The sequence below is a fragment of the Palaemon carinicauda genome, chromosome 6 (assembly GCF_036898095.1).
Source record: "Palaemon carinicauda isolate YSFRI2023 chromosome 6, ASM3689809v2, whole genome shotgun sequence".
NCBI classification, from domain to species: domain Eukaryota; kingdom Metazoa; phylum Arthropoda; class Malacostraca; order Decapoda; family Palaemonidae; genus Palaemon; species Palaemon carinicauda.
Window position 1 is genome coordinate 1,911,348 of NC_090730.1, and position 25,122 is coordinate 1,936,469.

The following is a 25,122-nucleotide window of genomic DNA, read 5'->3' on the forward strand; positions in this document are numbered from 1 at the left end:
CGAATTAAAAACGTAAAAAGATCACAAATTTCTAAAGTAATTTGTATTTTTTTCTTACATAAAACTGAGTCCTCTTATAGGAGTATTCTTTTAGCGAGGCTGGATAAGGCTGTTAAACATAACAAGATGGCATTGATTAGCAAAAAGGTGGCCATTAAGCCTCGCCCACTTGACAAGCCACCAAGGCCCCACATTGACATTAAACCTAGGACTTGCTGGGTAGTAAAGGCAGGAAATGTAACTTAGTCAGGTTTACATAGTTTGGAAAAAATAAAAATTACTTTAGGATGGGTGATTTGTTCTTTCAAAAATACAATCCTTTGTCCTTTAATAGGATTCATCATTAGGAGGGGGTAGTCACCATAACAAAATTGAATGGTTTACTTTCCAGGGAAATGTGAAGGTATTGTATTTCAGTCCTGCGAAGGAGAAACCGTAATGACACCCATCAATCTCCTAATGACCTAGGCAAGATGAGGCAGGTGTTTTGGTCCATGTCACTACCAGGGACAGGTACAGTCAATGAAGAACCTAAACTGTCTCTGTATGGAGGATGTTCTATGTTCTCCAAATCTATACTTTATGAAAAACGGGTTTGCATATATTTTCCCATCGTTCTCCTAGTCTGGGAGGAGATACTCCAAAACAAAATTTACTTAAGAAAAGTTTTTCAGTTATGTGGGTTATTGAATCGAACATTCGGTCCAACAAATATCTGAGTGAAAGCTGCAACCCAAGGTCGAGGAAGAAAGAGGTAGATGGGCCAATCAATCTTGCCTCTCCTTCTAGACTCACATCACGACAGTTATCTTAGACGAGAAGTTTATGTCCTATAATGGAGCTAAGTTTGCTACCTGACCTGTTAGGCAATTACTGAACACTCTTTTTGCTCAGTTGTCCTCTCTGAAGAGGGAAGGGGATGAGGGTAGATCATATCATCCTGCACGAGACTGTGCACACTCGGTCTCGTACAAGAACAAGCAGTGGTACATGCGAATAAACACCAGCACCATGTACCGAAACGTATTCTCTGAGAATAAAGCATCCCCGATACAGTTATAAAATACAAGACAAGAACGTAACAGGATTGTCTTACCAAGTGGATACATTGTCTCATACAAGAACGAGCAGTGGTAAAGGCATATGAACACCGGCACCACGTACCAAAACGTAATCTCTGGGAATAAAGCGTACCAGATCCAGTACAAAACAAAAGACATGAGCGTAATAAGATTGTCTTACAAGTGGAAACGTTTCCAGTACGTATTGGTAATTCCTTTAATGTTCTTCAAAGTGCTGCTGTCACCAAAGTGTCTCAGGAATATCCTCAGGTAGGATAGGAACGAAGGCCCCTTCCAACATCCTGACCAGCAGTGCTTGTGCATGAGCTCATGTACCGTAAACTGTAACACCTTTCCTGGAGGGTCCAGTTTTGATAGTGCTACTCCTCACAGGAAATTATGCAGAGGAATCATTTGACGTCTAGTGAGATTCTGGCACATCAGTTGCCCTGAGCTTCAGTTGCTATCACTACCCCTTCCTTCTCTTCGGGGTAGCAGACACCACGTCCAAAAGCACAGCAAAAGGGGAGGACGATTATACAGGAATAGGCGAGGTGATAAGAAAAGTGAGAATGCTTCAGTTACCGCTGTCAATTGTCCAAAATAGCGGAAAAGGACAGCGCCATTCATCCTTACCACCAATCAGCGTCCTCAGTACCAGAGGGAGCAAAGAACGCCAATACTTCTTCCTGGACAGAATGATAGCGCGTGTGTGTTGAGGCATCTCAATGAACCTAAGTGTTCAACACAGTCCTGTGATGTCATCATCTTCGATTCAAACACGTGGACGAGTGGGAAAGTCTCATGCCGTTGACCGGTCTTGGAGTGTGGAAGGATCTTGTGACATCAATTGGCCTTGGGACGAAGGTAGATCTCGATGCATGTAAGGATCTTGATATGTCAGTGTAGAACGTTGAGGAGAAGCAGGTGATAGATTCCCTGCGACTCGAACGATACAACAACATGAAGAGAAGGCAACAAGAGTTCAACCAGGTGGTGTCCGATCACCCATTGAAGGTTAATAAAATGAGGGATAGTGCACGTGAACTGGTTTTTTATTCTCTGATGTGTGGAGCTCGTGAGCATGGGATGCTTACACAAGGTAGGCAGCACCGTCCAAGTGCATGGAAGGAGATACTATCCGAGTCTGTACTTGTGGAGACATTGCGCGTGAGCATGGAAGGTAGTATGGTCTGAGCCAGTACACTTAGAATGCAGTAGGGCCCCAAGACACCCAGTTTTCCAACTGGGATTACCATAACTTCTTTTTTGTCTATGAACAGGTCATTTACAACAGATATCGTCGTCAGAAATGGACAAACTACAGGATGTCCAATTTGAAAAATACATATTTCTCAAGTTTGGCATGATATCAAGTGTCAAATAATTACCAATATTATTAAGTCCCAAATCTACAGTAGACAGGATTGTGGTAGCCGGTTGGAAAGTTTCTGCCTAGCAATCTGTTGGATAAAAGTCAGTTTGTCTCCACCCATCTACATTCCAATATGACAAATTCGGATATAATTTGTATTTTTCTTAACCATACAAACCTTAGCTATTTACATAGGGTATTACTTTCGGCGTAGCTGAAATGACGAGCCATTAGATTTTTAACGAGGGTTAACTACTCTCTCGCTAGCTAGCGAGGGGGTAGGGGAGGGGTAGCTTGCTACCCCTCCCCCCCCAACACACCGGTGAACTGCTTCCCTTCGCTTAGAGGTAGGACTTGCCTTGGGGGACAGGGCTGGCGGGCAAATATGTGTAAATAGCTAAGGTTTGTATGGTTAGGAAAAATACAAATTATCTCCGAATTTGTCATTTGTTCCGTAACCGAAATACAAACCACGCTATTTACATAGGAAGGGTGGAAAGTCCCCAGCCTACTGGCTTTGGCTTTACACGGGGACTCAGAATCCGAGTGAGCAGCACTTCGAGAAAGAGTCCCTGCACCTCGCAAGTTCCTTGCTCTGCAAGGAACGTGCGGCCTACATAAGCTTGAGTGTGGAGAGAAGGAGTGTGACTTGTCCTAGGAAGTCGACTTGAAGTCCTTTAGCTGGAATTCTTGGATAGGACGTTCCCAATACCACCTCGTCAGGGTATGGGGGACGCGACAGTATTATCTTAATACTAGGAACACAAGGAAGCATGGTTTACCTGCAGAGGTTTGAGGTCAGCTATGCAGAGAACCCAGGATGCTGCTTTCCCCAGGAGAGGGGAGGATGAAGAAAGAAGTTAAGGGCCAGACATACTTCTTCCATTCAAGCAGTCTAAAACCGGGTATGTCCTCAACCTTCTGCTATCTGTCCAATAAGGAGCCTGAGGTTAGACCAGCTGTTGTGTAGCCACCACAGGACGATAGAAAACGTATCGCGGCTCCTGTGGGTTACGTCCTGCAGGTAATGGGCTGTGAAGGTCGTTTGACGCTTCCAGACTCCAGCTTGTAGCACCTGCGTCACAGAGTAATTTCTCTTGAAGGCCAGAGATGTTGCGATGTATCTGAAAAAGCGTCCTTGGAGACCCTCCTCTCCGTCCTTCCTGTGCTCCCAAACAGGGCTTGCACCTGAGGACGAATTGCAGCTGTTCTTTAAGATAACCCCTCTGACTCCTTACTGGGCATAGTAGGAGAAGGTCTGGGTCATCTGTTACAGAACGGAGACTCGAAATCCTGAAGGAGTCGAACCGAAGGTCCGGGACGCCAAGATTTTGAGTCTAGTAACCAACTCAGGGACGAACCTGAACGTTACCTCCCCCTATCCTCTTGAATGGGCGACGTCGTACGAGAGACCATGAAGATCGCTGACACGCTTGGCCGAGGCCAGAGCGAGCAGGAGCACCGTTTTCCAAGACAGGTGACGATAGAAGCCTGGCGTAATGGTTCGTAAGGAGATCTCTTAAGAGCCCGAACCATGTTCCATGGAGGAGGTCTCACTTCCGACTGGGGGCAGGTAAGTTCGTATCTTCGTACGAGCGAAGAAAGATCCAGAGGGGAAGAAATGTCTATCCTTCCAGCCTAAAGGCTGAGCGATAGGCTTTCACCGCCGAGAGCGAAAGTCGAATTTCCTCCCGCCGATAAACAGTAACTCCGTTATTGCTGGAATAGAGGCATCAAGGGGAGGGGTACCTCTCCCACGACACCAACCACCGAAGACAACTCCACTTCGCCTGGTAGACTCCTGCAGATGACTTTCGCAAGTGTCGAGACATCCGCTCCGCAACTTGTTGCGGAACGCCTCTCTCAGTGAGGAGGTGCTGGATAGTCTCCACGCGTGAAGCCGAAGCGATGCTACGGCTTGTGGTAGATGTTGTAGTGTGGTTGTTTGAGTAGCTCGTGTCGTGGGGGAAGCTCTCTCGGGAGTTCCGTCAGGGGATGCAAAAGGTCCGGGAACCGTTCCGCATGATGCCGCAGCGGAGCTATCAGAGTCATCGACAGGTTGATCGACATTCTGGTCTCGTTGAGCCCCCTTCTCAACAGACAGAACGGTGGGAAGACGTAGACATCGATGTTGTCCCATCGTTGTAGGAAGGCATCTTGCCAGAGAGCCTTGGGGTTTGGGACTGAGGAGTAGTACAGCGGCAGCTTGAAATTCAAGGCTGTCACAAACAGGTCCACAAGGTCAGGACTTGTTGGCTACGAGGGGGGGGGGGGGCGAAGACCACTCGGTACTCTCTATCTGTGAGGCTTTGCACAGACTGTCGGAGAGCACATTCCTTTGCCCGGAATGAAGCGAGCCGATAGGGTATTGAGTGGATTTCGATTCATCTCAGTATCTCTACTGCAAGATGAGAAAGCTGTTATGAAAAGGTATCTCCCTGCTTGTTGAAATAAGCCACTACCGTGGAGTTGCCGCTCATGGAGTGACTCGCCAGAGTCTGTTGGGGCTGTTGAAAGGCCAGAATACGGTCTTCATATCTAGCAGATTGATGTGGAGGTACCCTTCTGGTTCTGACCATAGGCCTGATTCAGAACGTGGCGGCCCCCCCCCTTCCTTTTGAAGAGTCCGAGAACAGCGACAAATGCGGGGGAGGGACGAGAAGATCCATTCCCTTGCAAGGTTTCCGTAGGTCAACTACCACTGCAGGTCCATTTGTTCCGCAGGTCCCAAAGGAACCAGAATGTTCGGGGAATCGTTGTCTTGATTCCCCCGGGACTTGGGCTGCCAATGTAGGGATCTCATCCTGAGGCGGCCGTTTGGAACTAGACAGGTCCAGGAGGAAAGGTGACCTAGGAGGCGTAACCAAGATTGGGCTGGAAGCTCTCCTCGTCTGAGGAAAGGTTCTGCGATTCTCCTCAGCCTTGCTATCCTGTCATCTGATGGGAAGGCTTGGAGATTGGAGTCTAATATCATGCCTAGATATCCCAGATGTTGAGACGGAAGCAGAGAAGGCTTCTCGAGAATTACATGATCCCTAGATCTTGGCAAAATCCCAGAGACTTGTCTCTGTGTCGAAAAAGGGTCGATTCCGAGATTGCCTGGGTTCGCCAGTCATCCAGAAAGCGAAGGAGACGGATGCTGCTCATGTGGGGCCATGAAGATATCAGGGAGAACATACTGGTGAACACCTGCGGAGCTGTGGAGAAATCGAAACACAGCACCTTGAACTGGTATATCTTGTTGTCTAGGCTGAATTTCAAGTACTTCCTGGAAGACGGATGGATTGGAATCTGGAAGTACCTGTCCTTCAGATCCAGTGTGCACAAAAAGCCTTGTGGTCTCACTAAAAGACTGATCGACTCTGCTGTTCCACGCTGAACGAAATATATTCGACAAACTTGTTCAGGGTGAGAGGTCGATGACAAGTCTCCAGCCTTTAGATGCTTTCTACAAAAAAGCTGACAGAAGAAGCCGGGGGGGAGCCGTCGATGACCTTCCGGCGAGCATCCTTCTAGAGCATGGTCTCGACTTCTGCCTGAAGGGTTAGTCCTTTTCCAATCCCATGGCATAGGAGCTCAGCGACACTGGAATCGCTGCCAGTGGAGGTAGAGATGTTAAGAACGGAACGCGATATCCTTGGCTGATTACAGAGATCGTGCAGAAATCGGTCCAGAGTTGCTGCCACCTGAACACGCAACCTTAGGCATCCCCCCACTGGGGACCATGCAGGGGGGTTACCAATCCTAACGTTTGCGGCCTAAGCTGCTCTCTCTAGGATTATTGCCTCCCCAGGAGGACTTCCCGCCCTTCGTGTCTCTGACAGGAGGGGGTGCTGTTTAGACACCTTGTCTTAGCTGCCGTGGCCGGTTCCCATGTCCTAGACTGACAAGGCTGTTGTTGTTGAGGCGCTGGAGACTTGTAGGGTCTGGATGCAAGCGCCTTTGGAGGAGCGAATCGTGATTCGACTTCCTCCACCTCTCAGCTGTCCGTTCCCCGTCCTTGGGTTCAAAACAAGCTCTTTCCCAGGATGGAAGAGTGTCTGAGTTTGTCGACATACATGGTTGGGACTTCCGAGAGAAACCTCTCGATCACTGCACCTTAATGCTTCAACATCGAGTTTGCCCACAAGTTCAAAACTTGGTGAGCCAGGAACGATGTTGCTCGTGCCCGAGAGGAGGAAAGTTTCCATGACCTTTAGGGAGCTCTCCTTGGACAAATTCTCGGATCGCAACAGGATGCCATAATATATATATAAACATTCTTTGTGTTTATGTATATATTTGAGTTTAAGAAAAGTAAGTAATTATGATATTTTAATTATAAAATAAATTTTTGAATATACTTACCCGGTGAATATATAGCTGCAACTCTGTTGCTCGACAGACAAACTGTACAGAAAAAACTCGCCAGCGATCGCTATACAGGTTGCGGGTGTGCCCAACAGCGCCATCTGTCGACCAGATACCCAGCTCTATGTAAACAAAGACTCAATTTTCTCCTCGTCCCACTGCGTCTCTATTGGGGAGGAAGGGAGGGTCATTTAATTTATATATTCACCGGGTAAGTATATTCAAAAATTTATTTTATAATTAAAATATCATTTTTAAATATTTAACTTAGCCGGTGAATATATAGCTGATTCACACCCAGGATGGTGGGTAGAGACCAGTAATATGTGTTTACATTTTATGAGCTAAAAGTTTTTTATTTCATTTTAGGAGTTATCAAAATAACAAAAACAAAATAAATAGGTACCTGGTAAGGAAGTCGACTTGAACGATTACTCTGCCTTTTAAGTACGTCTTCCTTACGGAGCCTCGCGATCCTCTTAGGATGCTGATCGACCCCTAGGAGCTGAAGTATCAAGGGTTGCAACCCATAAAACAGGACCTCATCAAACCCCTAATCTAGGCGCTCTCAAGAAATGACTTTGACCACCCGCCAAATCAACCAGAATGCGAAAGGCTTCTTAGCCTTCCGGACAACCCATAAAAACAACATTAAAAACATTTCAAGAGAAAGATTAAAAGGGTATGGAATTAGGGAATTGTAGTGGTTGAGCCCTCACCCACTACTGCACTCGCTGCTACGAATGGTCCCAGTGTGTAGCAGTCCTCGTAAAGAGACTGGACATCCTTTAGATAAAAAGACGCGAACACTGACTTGCTTCTCCAATAGGTTGCGTCCATTATACTTCGCAGAGATCTATTTTGCTTAAAGGCCACGGAAGTTGCAACAGCTCTAACTTCGTGCGTCTTCACCTTAAGCAAAGCTTGGTCTTCCTCACTCAGATGTGAATGAGCTTCTCGTATTAACAGTCTGATAAAGTATGATAAAGCATTCTTTGACACAGGCAAAGATGGTTTCTTAACTGAACACCATAAAGCTTCAGATTGGCCTCGTAAAGGTTTAGTACGCTTTAAATAGAACTTAAGAGCTCTCACAGGGCATAAGACTCTTTCTAGTTCATTGCCTACAATCTCCGATAAGCTGGGAATATCAAAAGATTTAGGCCAAGGCCGAGAAGGCAGCTCATTTTTGGCTAGAAAACCAAGTTGTAGCGAACATGTGGCTTTTTCTGACGAAAATCCGATGTTCTTGCTGAAGGCATGAATCTCACTGACTCTTTTAGCTGAGGCTAAGCATACCAGGAAAAGTGTCTTTAGAGTGAGATCTTTCAGGGAGGCTGATTGTAGCGGCTCAAACCTGTCTGACATGAGGAATCTTAGTACCACGTCTAAATTCTAACCAGGTGTAACCAAACGACGCTCCTTAGTGGTCTCAAAAGACTTAAGGAGGTCTTGAAGATCTTTATTGTTGGAAAGATCTAAGCCTCTATGCCGGAAGACCGATGCCAACATGCTTCTGTAGCCCTTGATAGTGGGAGCTGAAAGGGATCGTCCTTTTCTCAGGTATAAGATAAAATCAGCTATTTGAGCTACAGAGGTACTGGTCGAGGATACAGACTGACTTGCACCAGTCTCGGAAGACTTCCCACTTCGATTGGTAGACTCTAATGGTGGATGCTCTCCTTGCTCTAGCAATCGCACTGGCTGCCTCCTTCGAAAAGCCTCTAGCTCTTGAGAGTCTTTCGATAGTATGAAGGCAGTCAGACGAAGAGCGAGGAGGCTTTGGTGTACCTTCTTTACGTGAGGCTGACGTAGAAGGTCCACCCTTAGAGGAAGACTTCTGGGAACGTCTACTAGCCATCGAAGTACCTCGGTGAACCATTCTCTCGCGGGCCAGAGGGGAGCAACTAGCGTCAACCTTGTCCCTTCGTGAGAGGCGAACTTCTGCAGTACCTTGTTGACAATCTTGAACGGTGGGAATGCGTTGAGATCTAGATGTGACCAATCTAGGAGAAAGGCATCTATATGTATTGCTGCTGGGTCCGGGACTGGGGAGCAATAGATTGGAAGCCTCTTGGTCAGCGAGGTTGCAAAGAGATCTATGGTTGGTTGGCCCCAAGTGGCCCAAAGTCTCTTGCACACATCCTTGTGGAGGGTCCATTCTGTTGGAATTACTTGCCCTTTCCGACTGAGACAATCTGCTATGACATTCAAGTTGCCTTGGATGAACCTCGTTACTAGTGAGATGTCTTGACCTTTTGACCAGATGAGCAGGTCCCTTGCGATCTCGTACATCATCAGTGAGTGGGTCCCTCCTTGCTTGGAGATGTACGCCAAGGCCGTGGTGTTGTCTGAGTTAACTTCCACCACTTTGCCTCGAAGGAGAGACTTGAAGCTTTTCAAGGCCAGATGTACTGCCAACAGCTCCTTGCAGTTGATATGCATGTTCCTCTGACTCGAGTTCCACAGTCCTGAGCATTCCCGACCGTCTAGTGTCGCGCCCCAGCCCACGTCCGATGCGTCGGAGAAGAGAACGTGGTTGGGAGTCTGAACAGCCAGGGGAAGACCCTCTCTTAAGTTGATATTGTCCTTCCACCAAGTCAGACAAGACTTCATCTTTTCGGAAACCGGGATCGAGACCGCTTCTAGCGTCTTGTCCTTTTTCCAGTGAAAAGCTAGATGGTATTGAAGCGGACGGAGGTGTAGTCTTCCTAATGACACAAATTGTTCCAGGGATGATAGCGTCCCTACCAGACTCATCCACAGCCTGACTGAGCAGCGTTCCTTCTTCAGCATGTTCTGGATGAATAACAGGGCTTGACTTATTCTGGGGGCTGACGGAAAAGCCCGAAAAGCTAGACTGTGAATCTCCATCCCTAAATACACAATAGTTTGGGATGGGACCAGTTGCGACTTTTCCAAATTGACTAGGAGTCCCAATTCCTTGGTCAGATCTAGAGTCCACTTGAGATCCTTCAGACAGCGATGACTGGAAGAGGCTCTGAGAAGCCAGTCGTCCAAATAAAGGGAGGCTCGGATGTCCGATAAATGGAGGAATTTGGCTACATTCCTCATCAGCCTCGTAAACACAAGAGGAGCTGTGCTTAGGCCAAAGCACAGGGCCCGAAACTGGTAGACCACATTTTCGAAAACGAATCTCAGAAAAGGTTGGGAGTCTGAGTGGATGGGGACGTGGAAGTAGGCGTCCCTTAGGTCTAGGGAGACCATCCAGTCTTCCCTTCTGACCGCTGCTAAGACTGACTTTGTGGTCTCCATGGAGAACTTCGTCTTTGTGACAAAGACATTCAGAGCACTGACGTCTAGCACCGGCCTCCACCCTCCTGTCTTCTTTGAAACCAGGAAGAGGCGGTTGTAGAATCCCGGTGATTGAAGGTCCGAGACTTTGACCACCGCTCCCTTCTCTAGCAAAAGACACACTTCCAGTTTCAGGGCTTGTCTCTTTTCTTCCTCTCTGTACCTGGGAGAGAGATCGAGGGGAGACGTTGCTAGAGGGGGTTTGCGTACAAAAGGGATCTTGTACCCCTCTCTGAGCAACTTCACAGATTGTGAATCTGCGCCTCTCTTCTCCCAGGCTTGCCAGAAGTTCTTGAGTCTGGCTCCCACTGCTGTCTGAAGTTGCGGGCAGTCAGACTCTGCCCTTAGAGGACTTGGATCCTTTCCTCTTCCCTCGCTTCCCTTCGGCACGAGCACCTCCTCTGCTGGAGGCTCTGCCACGAAAGGGCGGAATAAAGCGAGACGCTGGAGTGTCAATCCTCGGTCTAGCTGACAACGTAGGCAAAGGGGGAGCTTTGCGAGCTGAGGACGCAACTAGATCGTGAGTGTCCTTCTGCACTAACGAAGCAGCTATTTCCTTTATCAGGACTTCTGGAAATAGGCACTTGGAAAGGGGAGCAAAGAGAAGCTCAGATCTCTGGCACGGTGTAACTCCAGCAGAAAGGAACGAGCAGAGAGACTCTCGCTTTTTCAGGACTCCGGACACAAATGAGGCAGCAAGCTCATTGGACCCATCATGGACGGCCTTGTCCATGCAGGATAATGAGCAAAGAAGTCTCTTTATCTGTCGAAGAGATTTTCCTGCTCAGGGCTCCTAGGCACCAGTCTAAGAAGTTAAAGACTTCAAAAGCCCTAAAGATTCCTTTCATAAGGTGGTCCAGGTCCGATAATGACCAACAAATCTTTGAGCGTCTCATGGCAAGGCGGCGGGGAGAGTCTACAAGACTTGAAAAGTCGCCCTGGGCAGAGGCAGGAACTCCCAAGCCGAGAACTTCTCCCGTGGCATACCAGACGCTCGATCTAGAAGAGAGTCTAGCAGGGGGAAAAGCAAATGCTGTCTTCCCTAAACTCTTCTTGGACTCTAACCAGTCTCCTATCACCCGCAAAGCTCTCTTAGACGAGCGTGCGAGGACGAGTCTAGTAAAGGCAGGTGCGGTAGAAGGCATGGCTAAAACAAACTCTGAAGGCGGAGAACAAGGAGCCACAGAAACAAACTGGTCAGGAAACAACTCTTTGAAAATAGCCAAAACTTTTCTAAAGTCCAAAGAGGGTTGAGTTGACTTAGGCTCGTCCAGTTCTGATTGTTGATCATCTTGATGTGCAGCAACATCATCATCAGAAAGTTCCTCATCCGAAAACTGATGAGGAAACGGCAACGGAGTGAGTAACGTCTGGTTCGCTGAGTCCGGTCGCACTGGTGCATGCGTGACGGAGCCGGACGCAACGTCATGGAACTGCTGCACAGTCTGTGAACTGTCAACAACCATGGTAGCGCGAGGACGCACAGCGTCTACCCGAGACTGTCTAGACTGACTGAGTTGCGCAGTGGAAACCACACTGGGTTGTGGAGGTTGACGCACCGCGTCAAAACAAGTCACCTCTGATGGTTGTTGAACGTCCAGAACGTCAACAACAACCTCCATGCGTCGCTTAACGTCAACATGCGGCTGGCAGCCCACACTGGATCGCATCGGTGGAGGAACCCCCTCAACTGGTGTACGTGAGAAGGTTACCTCAGCGTCAACAGGACGCACAACCGATCGCTTGGAAGGTTGTAGGCTAGGTACTGCACTCGCTGCTGGTACGGCAGCAACCTTCTCCGCATGAAAGTCCTGCATCAAAGACGTAAGCTTGGACTGCATGTCTTGCAGCAAAGCCCATTTAGGGTCTACGGGAGCAGGTGCGGCGACAGACGGTGTTAGTGTCTGAAGCGGTACCGCTTTGCCTCTCTTAGGCGGTGAGCAGTCATCAGATGACGGCAACGAGTCCGAACTGACCCAGTGGCTACAACCGGGACGTTGGACTTGTCCTGAAGGGACCGATTTACGTTTTAAAGGCCGTGAGACCTTGGTCCAAAGTTTCTTACGAGAAACACCTTCAGACGACGAGGTATAAATGGGCTCTCTCGTCTTACGTAGGTAGGGGCGATCTTGGGGAGATACGCCCGATACCATGGAGGGAACGTCTGTTCGCTGATTAAAGCCTCTCGAACCCATGCGTCGTACGACATTGCTTCTCCCCTGGACTTGGGAGCTTGCAAGAGGTCCCGGACTAGGAGGACGACAGGCACGAACAGACGAACCCTCAAGCGCAACACTGTTCACAACACTATCACTTGGCACTTTAGCACTTCCCACTGCACTTTGGCACTTAAGCTCCTTAACATCCGCCATGAGCTGATTGCGGTCACTTGCAAGGGACTCAACTCTCTCACCCAGAGCCTGAATTGCATGCATCATATCAGCCATCGATGGTTCCTGAGTGCTAGGAGGGAGGTTAGGAACAACCACTACAGGGGAAGGAATAGGTTGTGGGGCATGAGGAGAGGAAACATCAATAGACCTAGAAGAACTTCTCCTAACTCTATCTCTCTCTAGCCTGCGTGTGTACTTTTCAAATTCGATAAAATCGAATTCCGAAAGGCCCACGCACTCCTCACACCGATCTTCCAATTGACAGGTTTTACCCCGACAATTGGAACAAACAGTGTGAGGGTCGATAGAAGCCTTCGGAAGACGCCTAGAACAGTCCCTAGCATTGCATTTCCTAAATTTGGGAACTTGTGAAGGGTCAGCCATTTTGAATTGGTCAAGGGAAAATTCCAAAAACGATCTAAGTCATCAACAATGAATCCGTTACAAAAAAGAGTTCAAGGATTTGTTTGAAGAAAAACCCTGCACAGCGAAAGCTCAAAACCAGAATATAGTACTTCACCAATAAGATGTGAAAAACTCCAGTTTAGCAACAGCGAGTAAAGTACGTCTTGTCGACAGAGAGAAAATTGAGTCTTTGTTTACATAGAGCTGGGTATCTGGTCGACAGATGGCGCTGTTGGGCACACCCGCAACCTGTATAGCGATCGCTGGCGAGTTTTTTCTGTACAGTTTGTCTGTCGAGCAACAGAGTTGCAGCTATATATTCACCGGCTAAGTTAAATATTTAAAAAAGTAAAGACAAAACATTAATGGCTGCCATGCGAGGGCGGGAATAGAAACGTCTGCTCGCCGTCCGAGCCAAAAGCGAAGTGAAGCAGTTCACCGGTGTGTGGGGGGGGAGGGGACCCCTCGCTAGCTAGCGAGACGGTAGTTAACCCTCGTTAAAAATCTAATGGCTCGTCATTTCAGCTACGCCGAAAGTAATACCCTATGTAAATAGCGTGTAATAGCGTGGTTTGTATTTCGATTACGGAACAATTATATTTTTCTTTGGTAAACCATGTATAATCATTTCTTCTCAATCCACTATCTGTTCAAATGCATAATCACAGAAAAATAATTTGATCAAATCATAGTACAGTATATTTTTCCAAGATATTTGTTGATGTTTCCCATGTCATATGTAACTCTCATTACATTCCTAAGTTTATTTCCACTTAACTGGACTCCTCGTCTTAGTGCACTGCAAATTTTCACCTACATACAGAGTACTAAGGTGCTCCAATAAGAACGCAGTTCCTCTAGTTAACGTATTACTATTGGCTAGTGGTTTTTGGCAGTTTTCAGACCAAGAAATATTTATGCATACATTGGGCTTTATCCATCACTAAAATTTCCCAATCAGATTCTAGATATACATTAACCAACATTTTTTATTTGGTTTTAATGAGTCGTTGAAAAATGCGTTTCGGCCTTTCATTTCAAATAAGTAGCGGCTAGTGGCAAAAATTAGTGAGATAAATGCTCCTAAAAATATTTAGTATTTGTTTTATCATTGTATAAAAGGAAACAAACAGATCTCTGAAAATTTTATTCCTAAAAGAACCAAATCGAAAAATCGAATATTTTTGTACTTCCTACAGTATAACATCGATTGTTATAGTTCAAGCTTGATCCATTCACTATGAAATCATTCCTCTTATTTTAATTTGCTCAAAAAGATCAATAATTTTTTCCTAGTCCCTATATGACAAGAGGAAATTTTTCTCCACTGAAAGCACTGCAAGTGCATTTAGTCTTTACAAATCCTTAGAAAACTTTTTTTCCCCCCAATTGTAAAGAAGCGTTTTGCCTCTGGTATAGTCACGGAAATTGTCAAAGAAACAAAAAAAAAAAATTGTAAAAGAACAAAAAAACAAATGAATCATATAGAAAAGCAGGAAGTAGTTTAGCAACCTAAATCTGCACTTTATCACGTTAAAAAATGCTGCATTTTTCAAGCACAAAAATAAACCTTGGTTGTCATGGGTTTTACCCCGCGCGAGGATACGCGGTGACCAAGGAAATCCACTCCCTCCGCACCGAACGTGCATTTGTCGAAGCGTACGACTAGGCCGTTCTCCTGTAGGCGCCTTAGGACGGTGTGGACGTGTCCCCGGTGTTCCTCCTTGGTTTTCGAGAATATCAGGATGTCGTCGACGTAGCAGACGCAGAAAGGTAGGTCATCCAGAATGCTATCCATTAGTCGTTGGAAGGTCGCCCCGGCGTTGCGTAGACCGAAGGTTGAGTATGCGAAGGTGTAGGATCCGAACAGCGTTACAATGGCAGTTTTCGGGATATCCTCTGGGAATACGGGGACCTGGAAATAAGACTTAAGGAGGTCCATCTTGGTAAAAAACTTTGCGCCGTGCAACGCGTTCGTTAGGTCCTGCATGTTGGGCAGCGGGTAATGATCGGGCGTTGTGATGAGGTTGAGGCGCCTGTAGTCGCCGCAAGGTCTCCAGGACCCGTCCGGCTTTTTAACCATGTGCAGGGGTGATGCCCAGGGGCTCGATGCTTTCTTACAGATACCCATGCGTTCCATGTCCTCGAAGGCGCGTTTGGCATCCTTCAGTTTCTGAGGCGGGAGGCGGTGGAATTTGGCGTGAGTGGGAGGTCCTGTCGTTGTGATGTGGTGGTAGATACCATGCTCGGACGAGGAACCTGGCGAGTATCGGAGCTCGGGCTTGAAAACCTCGGGAAACTCTCGTAGGAGGTTGGCGTAGGGGTGCGCCGTTACGGCGGATACGGACATTGTTGCAGGGCCGTGTTCTAGGGCGCGGGACTGGCAGGTTCCCGTGTCGATGAGACGTCTGTTAGCGACATCGACGAGGAGTCCATGGTGGGCGAGGAAATCCGCACCGAGGAGGGGGCGATTGACGTCGGCGATAGCGAAGGGCCAAGAATACGAACGGCCCATGATAAATATCTTGAGGGTCTTGATCCCATAGCACCGTATGGGAGATCCGTTGGCGGCGATGAGTGAGGGAGCGTTTTTGTCGGGACCACGGTCTAGGTTGGACTTCGAAGGAGGGAACGTTGACTGCATTGCGCCGGTGTCCACCATGAGTCTACGGTTGGAAATGGTATCGAGGATACAGAAACCCATCTTGTTTTGGTTAACTGCGGCTGCGATGGTGGCAGGTGGATGCTTCTGGCGTCATCTTCTAGGGAAACTGCATGGTGCTCTACATTTCTTGGCGTCACTGCCGAACTGTTGGTGGTAGAAGCACCATGCCGGGTTAGGCCTAGGGTTCGGTCGCGTCGGTTGCGGTGGTTTCTTTCTTGATAGAATGTTGATCTCGTCGTCCTCAAGGGCCATTGCCGAGGAGTCTATGGAAGAGCAGCTGCTGAAGAAGGAGAACGGAGGCGGCGTTGACGATGATGCTCCGAGGCGAGATGCTTTGGAGGCCTCGTGGAGCTTCTGAGCCTTCGCCAGGAGTTCGTTCATCGGGAGCGTGTCGGCGTCTGTCAATTGGGCCCGTACATCTTGTGGTAGGCGTCGAAGAAAGATTTCGCAGGATAAGCTAATCTCACGTCGTCGGCCGTTGCTGTCTGTTTCGGGGAGCATAAGCAGGCCGGTTAGCTCATCCCACGCCTCGACAGGAGAGGTGTCACCCATGGGCTTGCCGGCGAGGTCCAGTACTTTCTGTGCCCTTGCTGAGACAGAGAGGGAGTAGATACCGACGAGTTTCGTTCTCAGGTCGTCGTATGAAACTTGGCCGGCCTGGGCGTCCAGCCATGGGGAAATATTGTCGAATACCTCTTCAGGTATGGAGGTGAGAACGATGTCAGCCTTGGCGCAGGAGTCGCTGAGTCTAGCGACGCAGAAGAGTACGTCCGCTCTCTGGAACCAGGAAGCGGTGTTGTGTTGAGAAAAGGGCGGCAGTTTGACTTTCGGCGTGGAGGCGAGGCCGTTGGGTGCGATGGGCGTGTTGCTTCCTGCATCGTGGCCAGACGACGAGTCGGCGAAGAGGTGAGAAGTTGATATGTCGGTTAAGCTCATCCTACTGCCTTACGTTCACCGAAGTGTGGGAGAACCAAAGGCAGGCTAGTGCCTAAGGTAACGGAGTATGTAGAAGGTAGCACGGCCGTAATAAGTCCGTTAATGGCAAAGCCAAAAACCGCTGATGCTACTTTCAACTCCGGGGTCACCAGTTGTAAGGACAGTGAGACAAGCGTCACCAAGATCAACTGATACTTTATTCGAATGTGCACGGAAGTATATTACAAGGTGCGGACGGAAAGGTAGGATGACGTTGGCGCCAAATCAGATTGAAGTGCCCGCCAAAATATGTGTGTTTTCTTACACTTACAAATATATGAATTATGGGTTAACAGAAACATGTTATGAAATGATACATATATCAAAATGTAGCTCTGGTAGAGCAGAATATATATACATAGGAAACCACAGTGTGGCGAAGAGAGAATTTAAATAAATAAGTAGTTTGTCGATTTTCTGAACGACGAAGGGATCGGTGTCCTTACACTATTGCTACTCTTCACCCGGACACATCAGGCTCTGACTATGTTAATATGTCATCCTAGATCAAATCAATAATACTATAATATATCATGGTACCTTAAAAAGTGCCTCATGCGGCTTACGTGCGCAGCACATCCATGTACTGCTTGCCGGTGTGACGGTCTGAACGATCACCCGGTCTCAGAATTCTCCTTGATAATCTGCGCATACGCGAACATTACTGTGTGCCGGTGCATACGAGGTTGATGTTTTATTTTCCTGTAATGTTAGCATGTGCAGCTCAACATTACCGCTTGCCAGTACATACGAGCTTGATGTTTTATTTTCATGCGAGCGAAGCAAGCTAATGGTGGAAAAGAACCATTATACAATGTCAAGGAGAATTCTGAGACCGGGGGATCGTTCAGACCGTCACACCGGAATAGAGGAGCAGTAAGATTGAAGGGATGGCAAATCCCAATATTTTGTGATCGGAGTATGTTATAAGATATAGAAAATGGTGCTTGAGACCGGGGCTTCTGCCAGTTTCTCTGTAGGCGTATACCTTCTTATATTAACATGAAAAAATATTTTCATCTTTGCCAATGAAGTTGGCGAGGAGGTTATGTTTCTGCCCGTTTGTTTGTGAATACCTTAATGGCCACAATTTTATTCATAGTAGTAAAACTTCAAGGAATTAATCATGTTCAAACGTGGTGATTCAATTTTGAAAGTACTAGGTCAAAGGTCATGGTCAAGGTCGATAAATAAGCTGCCGTGGTGGAGGTCAGTGCTCTACCTTGTACCCCTATTATTTTCAAGATTCCTTGTTGGTTTGTTGTGTTCTGCTGTTATCTCTGTGTATATGATTTATTTTAATTTTATTCCACTCAAAACACTAATCCCCGCTTGGGTATCCCCCTTTCCTGTTATGGTAAGTTGGGTGGTGGTAATTGGAAAACGATACTTTTGCTACATATATTATAACCTAAAACAAGCAAAATCAAACTAAAAAAAATAAGAAAACGGCTTTCATACAACATGGCAAGGACACCATAATTTTACCGTGTCTGCAACTCCACCTTCCCGGAGTTTGGAAGAGCTTACAGTCATCAGTAGCCATTGCCTGGCCCTCCCTGGTCCAAGCGTTGACAATATGCATATGTTGTCAGTATCTAGGACACTGTCCCGTCTCTTGCCTCTGCCACTAATGATTAACTTTTAAAACTGACCGAAACGAAACAAAATTGCCTAAGAAGGTTAGTTGGGCCTAGGCCTAACTTTGGGAATATTTGGCTTAATTCTAATTAAACACACACAGTAAACAAGAATTATGTAGATCGATTAACATAAAATCTTGATTTTATAACACTCACAGTAATGGTAATCTTAAATAGCCGCCGAAACCTACTTGTAAATGAGCCGCCATTATTAGGCTCTAATCAGATATTTTGAAATCGACATAAACAAGCCAATCTAATCAGTTAAGACATTTAATTGCGTTGTATTTACTTACCCTGAACCTTATACTAATTATATCTCTATATCTGGTACTTAGTTGAATGCTTCGTCACAAATTCACAATTCACAATAATAACAATCATGGACAAAACACTATTGAATGTTGTCAATTCGAGATGCCAGATGCGACTATTACGTAAAGTCAGTTCGTAGACTCTTTAAAACATTTCAAGTTGTTATTGAGTCGTACATTTTGAAAAGTTGCCGTACATTTTGTTTTTTATGCTAGGCGTTTTATTGTTTTTATTTGTCTTGAAAATTACAATACACTTATACACCGAGAGAGAGAGAGAGAGAGAGAGAGAGAGAGAGAGAGAGAGAGAGAGAGAGAGAGAGAGAGGAGAGAGAGAGAGAGAGAGAGTTTCAATATTCAACGATGAATTAAAATCAAATATTAGTTAAAAATTCCTTCATGGAATTTGATTAAACCTAGAGGATATTTTTCTATTAACAAAGAATGAGAGAATGTTTAATATCTTATTTTTCCTTGTTTCCTTTCCTCACTGAACAATTTTCCCTGTTGGGGCCCCGCGACTTTTAGCATCCTGTTTTTCCAACTAGAGTTGAGCTTATCAAGTAATAATAATAATAATAATAATTAATAATAATAATAATAATAATAATAATAATAATAATAATAATAATAATAATAAGCAATCGTGTTTCATCAGTTAAAAATTAATTTAGTTGATTCATCGTATATGGTAATCATTGTACAGCTTGCACATTTGTTCCATTTGAAATATTAACGTTGTATTCTTTTCTCTTTTTTTGTAATTACATATATGTTGACCGTGTGCAGAACTGTCATAAGTTTATATTCCAATATTACAATGCTTCAAATTCAATGTCAAAGAATTGCTATAAGAACGAATAAATATAATATGACATTTGGTCACTGTTTTTTACCCAAGTTTCCCGCCAAAAATTAAACTTTATTTATTTCTTCGAACCCGTTTGTGCAATAGCATTTCATTCATAAAAATAAATTAAGTATAAGTAATGCATTCTTTAGTTTTATAAACTTCATTAAAATAAACTTGTCGCACAACATACCAGGATTTATTCCATCCTAAATGAAATGGTTCATCATATTTAAAAATAGACCTATTCAGTGTCTGCTTGTAATATTATTTACAACGAGATGCCATTACCTTTAAATTGTTAAAAGTTTTATAGATGTATATGCTCTCTCTCTCTCTCTCTCTCTCTCTCTCTCTCTCTCTCTCTCTCTCTCTCTCTCTCTCTCTCTCTCTCTCTCTCTCTCTCTCTCTCTCTCTTAAAAGTTTTATAGATGTATATACTCTCTCTCTCTCTCTCTCTCCTCTCTCTCTCTCTCTCTCTCTCTCTCTCTCTCTCCTCTCTCTCTCTCTCTCTCTCTCTCTCTCTCATTACACACACACAATATATATATATACATATATATATATATATATATATATATATATATATATATATATATATATATATATATATATATATGTGTGTGTGTGTGTGTGTGTGTGTGTGTGTGTGTGTGTGTGTGTGTGTGTGTGTGTGTGATATGATACGGTTCAGTCATACTGGAATGGGTTAGTGAAAAGTATGTAGGAGTAGGACTATAATTCCCAAGTTCTAGAAGGCATTGGAGATTTCAACAGATCATGTGAATTATATTGACATTGGGCCATTTGGCCATGCGTTGGGAACAAGGAGGCCATTGAGAAACACCCTTGCTGCATTATGATATAAAAATTGGGGAAAAAACAAGGGGGGGAATAGAAACGAGTAGGCCTAGATTAGAAGGTTAAAAGGTGGGTGTATCTCAGGCTTAAAAAGGGGCACTGCAAAAACTGTTTATAGAGAAAATTCTTATCTTAAGGTTTAAAATGTTCTTAAAATACTCTATTTTTTCTTGTTTCCTTTCTTCACTGGGCTATTGTTCCCTGTTGGAGCTCTTGCGCTTATATCATCCTGCTTTTCCAACTAGGGTTGTAACTTAGCTAATGATAATAATAATAATTATAATAATAATACTGTAATAATAATAATAATACAGACCACAATATGAAGTGTATTAATCAGGATTGTGTGGCATAGTAATAGGGTAACGGGTGTTTACTACTCCGAGGGAAAATCACATACAGTACTGTAGTTCCAGTATTTAATAGAGTATAAGTTAAAAGGTTAGACAACAACATGGAAAAAAGGATGTGATAACATTGGTAAGCAGAAAGCTAAAAAGTAGCTGCAGCTTGGGGACAAAGGTATACTAATGATGGAGATAAATAATTTTCTTTAAATCATTAATAATGATGCCAACCAGAAAAAAAACTTTTCATGGCAAAGATCGTGTTAGTCTTTCCCTTTTAGTTAAAAAAAAAAAAAAAAAAACTTTTGAAATAAAAGTTATGCACTCAACAACCTACAAAAGATTATAGTACAGTCCTCATTTTAACAGATTAATAGCCAATGAACTCCTGTGGAGTAAAATTTATAAGTCACTTCATACACCTAAACAAAAGAATCATTTGCTGTATGATGTAGACCCTATACATGGCATCTATCAGATTGGATTCATGAATTTTGGCCGGGTGCACTAGGGCCAGCAAGACCTTTGAGCCCCCAATTGCAACCAGGGAAAAACTTTGCAGTCCCCCAATGAAACAAAGGTTGGACAGCATGATGAAAGTAAGAAGCATTAACAAGTTAAAGTAAGATACGAAGAAAGTAAAGCTAAGGAACACTTCCTAAAGCTAAGGAACACTTCCGAAACCCTTAAATATGGCTACAGTTCGCAGGATGAGGTGAACTGTTGTTGTGGCCTGATTGGTAACGTTTCTGACAGGTGTTCGCCAGACGGGGATTCGAGTCCCACTCAGATTCATTAGTTCCTTTAGTGTCTGGAACCTTACCATCCTTGTGATATGGATGGGGAGTTTGGGAAAGCCTATAAGTATATCTGCAGAGTGGGCATGGAGGCAAAGTAGAGGGCTAGAAGCTGGGTGCAGCTGAGGAGGGTAGATAAAAATGATAAATATACCCTTCTATAATAGTAATGCCTACAGAACACCACATGAGGTGCGCTGATGCCAATAACCCACTACAGTGAAGCTTTGTACTGCACAAAGTTCCGCGCTTCCAGGTTATGTGTGGACTTCTTTCCTGTACAATTTAAAGATAGGACACTTGAATAATTTCCTATTTTTTACTTACCTCTCATCATCCACTGTTTCTCCAGTCTACTACAATATTGAAGTATGGTTTGGTGTTCATCAACTAATCATCCATGAGCAAGTAATCTGAACAACCCATTCAATGCATGTGGTAAAATTTTCTTACTCTTTTAAAGAGTAACACTTTTTCTTGCACATTCACTATATGCAGTGGTTATTTCAACCTTTCGTCTCCTTTCTTTTACACTTAATGTTCACTCTTCAGTGATATAATGCAGTTTGCCCAACAATCTCCTTATACAGTCTAACCTTAATTTTTAGACAATTACATACACAATCTGTTGGGTCCCTGTAAGTGGGAGGGTGGAGATTTACTAAATACACGATGAGTTGGGATACAGGCCGCTTTCTTTTCTCTGTCAGCTACCTAATTTCTATGAATTCCTACATGAGAGGGACTCAAAAAATAAACAAACTAACTGGTGCTAACAAAATAGAAAAAAAAAAAGAAGGCCTTTCTTCCGAATGGGTGGAAGCTAATAAATCTTTTCAGTTTCAACAAGACATAATTACTAGTTTGGTATATGTACATACTCTACAGATATACAGTATATATACTGTACATAGTATAGAGTTGCATATTTGATAGTAGTGTATATAATTGATAGGTAGTAGATTGCCAAAGGCACTAGCCACCCATGGAGATATTACCAGTAAAGAGTTATTGGGTCCCTCGACTGGCCAGATAGTACCGTACTACATTGGATCCCTCTCTCATTATGGGTCATTATTCCTTTTGTCTACACAGACACCAAATAGTTCGGCTTATTCTTTACACAAACCGAATAGTTCGGCCTATTCTTTACACATTCTCTTTTTTCCTGCTTTCTACTTGTTAAGGGTATAAGAGACTTTAGCTATGGTAAGAAGCTCTTCTAGTAGAACATTAAAAATTCAAACCATTGTTCACTAGTTTTGTGAGCACCATAACCTCTGTACCATGGTCTTCCACTGTCTTGGGTTTGAGTTCTCTTGCTTGGTCATACACTCAGGTACACTATTCTGTTTTTCGATTTCCATTCCTCACTGGGTTATTTTCCCTTCTGGATCCCTAGGGCTTATAGAATCCTGCTTTTCCAACTATGGTTTTAGCTTAGCTAGTAATGATAATAATACTTTTCCTTCACCAATACCACTTATAAAATATGAACAGTACTGTCCATTAAGCTGTATAGAACAGTACAGTATGTTTTAGAGTGTAAACTACTATATTATTTGAAGAATTCCGTAGCAAATATAGAACTGTAGTTTGAGTTATGTCCTGAGCAATAATATAGAAAATATAAACTTGGGAAAACATTTTCCAACTCATATATCACTTTTTTGGGCTCAAGCCATGGCGTCCTGATGGAAGGTTCCTGTTTGGTAGCTTCCTTGGGTATAAGACTACTAAGATATTCCCAGAGAATTTAACCACAGGTTATCACAGAATTCTAACTTCTGGAGCGAGTATCTCAAAGGTTTCCCTTTAAGACATCGTAATACAACAGGGGACACGCATGTCTGGTCGTGCCACATAGCTATCTCCACCCCGAACAGAGTTAACGCTTCGGTGTGTAAGGGCTGAGAATAGCTGGGAGCCGTTCCACAGCTAATCTCACTCGTGGCTACTACTGATACTCGAGACGTAAACAAACGGACGCCATTGCTCTAATGACGTCACGCGCGTCTTTATCCTTTGTTTAGTAGCTGCCCTACTGAGACGGATTTTCCCTTGTGTGAACTTTATCGTTTTGCATCTTCGCTATGTCGTTACCTTCAGCCTCGCCTTCTTCTGGAAAGTTGAGTACAAGGTTCCAGTATTGTTTAATTAAGCTCTGGCCGTAAAGTAAATATTATTTTGCGAAATAATTGATGTTTTGTGGCAGAGCTGTGCCTCTACCGGACCCGCCATTTTATGGCGTCGTTGTTGTTTTGCATGTCTTATTTAGTTAGCCACAACAACGCTTCCGGCCTTATATACTAATCGAATACATTAGTTTATTTAGTCTTCATAGCTAGGAACTTTTATATCGTGTTTAGACGCTTTTTATCGGTCATCGATTGACCTCATACCAGTCGGCTACTATAGCCCCCAGGCCAGGAGCCTATATACAAGTGTTCATGCATGATTTATCAGTGATCCTAGACTAAGTTATGAAGATAGTGGCATTATTATTTTACAATACTTTTGACTAGTGATGCAAATGTTTTCGCCTTCAGGGACCATATAGGGGATAGGCTAGTCAGTGATTCTTACTAGCCTAACCTAACCTTAGGACCCCTATATGCTTCCTTCATCCCCTGCCTTGGCATTCCCTCTAATTAGCCTTGATCCCTTTTCTGAGTAAAGGGATTCATTGTCTAATAGAGTATTATATCGCCTCTCAGTCCTCCCTAAAGGAATGAACCCCCTTTAGGATTGCGTCTGAGAGTGAGGTTAGGCTAGCCTACCTCTATGGCTAGGATAGTCTGCGACTTTCCTGCGATAGCGATACGTCTTCTTCCTTGCCTAGTTCAGGACTTTTAGCCCTGATCTAGGTCGGGTTAGGAAGGTTTCTCTGTTCCATGCTGAAACTGTACTCTTGCACCGTTTTAGCCGATCAGCCTAATCTTAGGTTAGGGAGTGTCCTCCCTTCCCTTTGTGGCCGCTCTGGTACAGAAACCCTTCCTGGGAAGACCCCTCTCTTCTCCCTCCCCACCTATCTCTTGTATAGCCTAGCCTATGCTTAGGTTAGTTTATACTCATCTGTCCCCTGTCCTACAACTCCTCCTTAGGGTGGATGAGTAGGGCTACCCGAGCTTCCTTGTGCAGTCCGCTCTGGTACATATACCTTCATAGTGTCCTATAAGGTTAGTTCCTAGTGTAGCTCTGCATAAGGGAGTCTCCCCCCCCCCCATCTTGGGTGTTCCCTAGTCCTCCCTTGGGCTACCTGCTCCCGGTCCCTAGTGACCCCTGCATATGGATGATAGAGCCTGTCTCTATCATGGGTACACCCCCTCAGGGAGGGGGAGGGATGTCTGGAACCCTGAAGGTACTTCCTGCATCCTTCCCCCCCCTCCCCCTGTCTCTCTATCTATCCGGGTGCCGGTCTCTTGCCGCCTCTTATGCCGGCAATACCTGCCTCTTGGTGACTTCCCTACCCTTGCCGCCAGCCCCCCGTGTTCCGAGGGACTGCCGGCTGCCGCCGGCTACTACCGGCGGCTCTCCTACTCCTATCTAATCGTCCGCTTGCCGGTCGATCTCCGGAGTGCCGGCATATACTGCCGGCAACCCGATACTACCTGTACCATCCTTACCCCAGTCACCAATCCGGCATCCTCCGGCTGCCGGAGCCGCCGCTCCCTGCCGGCGTGCCGCCGTTGTGCCGGCGGCCGCCATCCTGGTATCTAACTGACTTTTGAAAATTGTCTGTTCTAATGCCAGAATCTATGCTGGAGCGAG

The 25,122-nt window shown here is 45.1% G+C and overlaps 1 protein-coding gene across 1 annotated transcript in view; it reads right to left on the minus strand.

Annotated features, from left to right (window-relative positions):
- Positions 1–18,591, minus strand: part of LOC137642363 (uncharacterized) — a 49,676-nt gene extending 31,085 nt beyond the window's left edge. Inside the window, exon 1 of the mRNA XM_068374856.1 lies at positions 18,479–18,591. The gene's annotated coding sequence lies outside the window, so the exon portion shown is untranslated. The remainder of the gene's footprint in view (positions 1–18,478) is intronic.
- Positions 18,592–25,122: the final 6,531 nt, after the last annotated feature.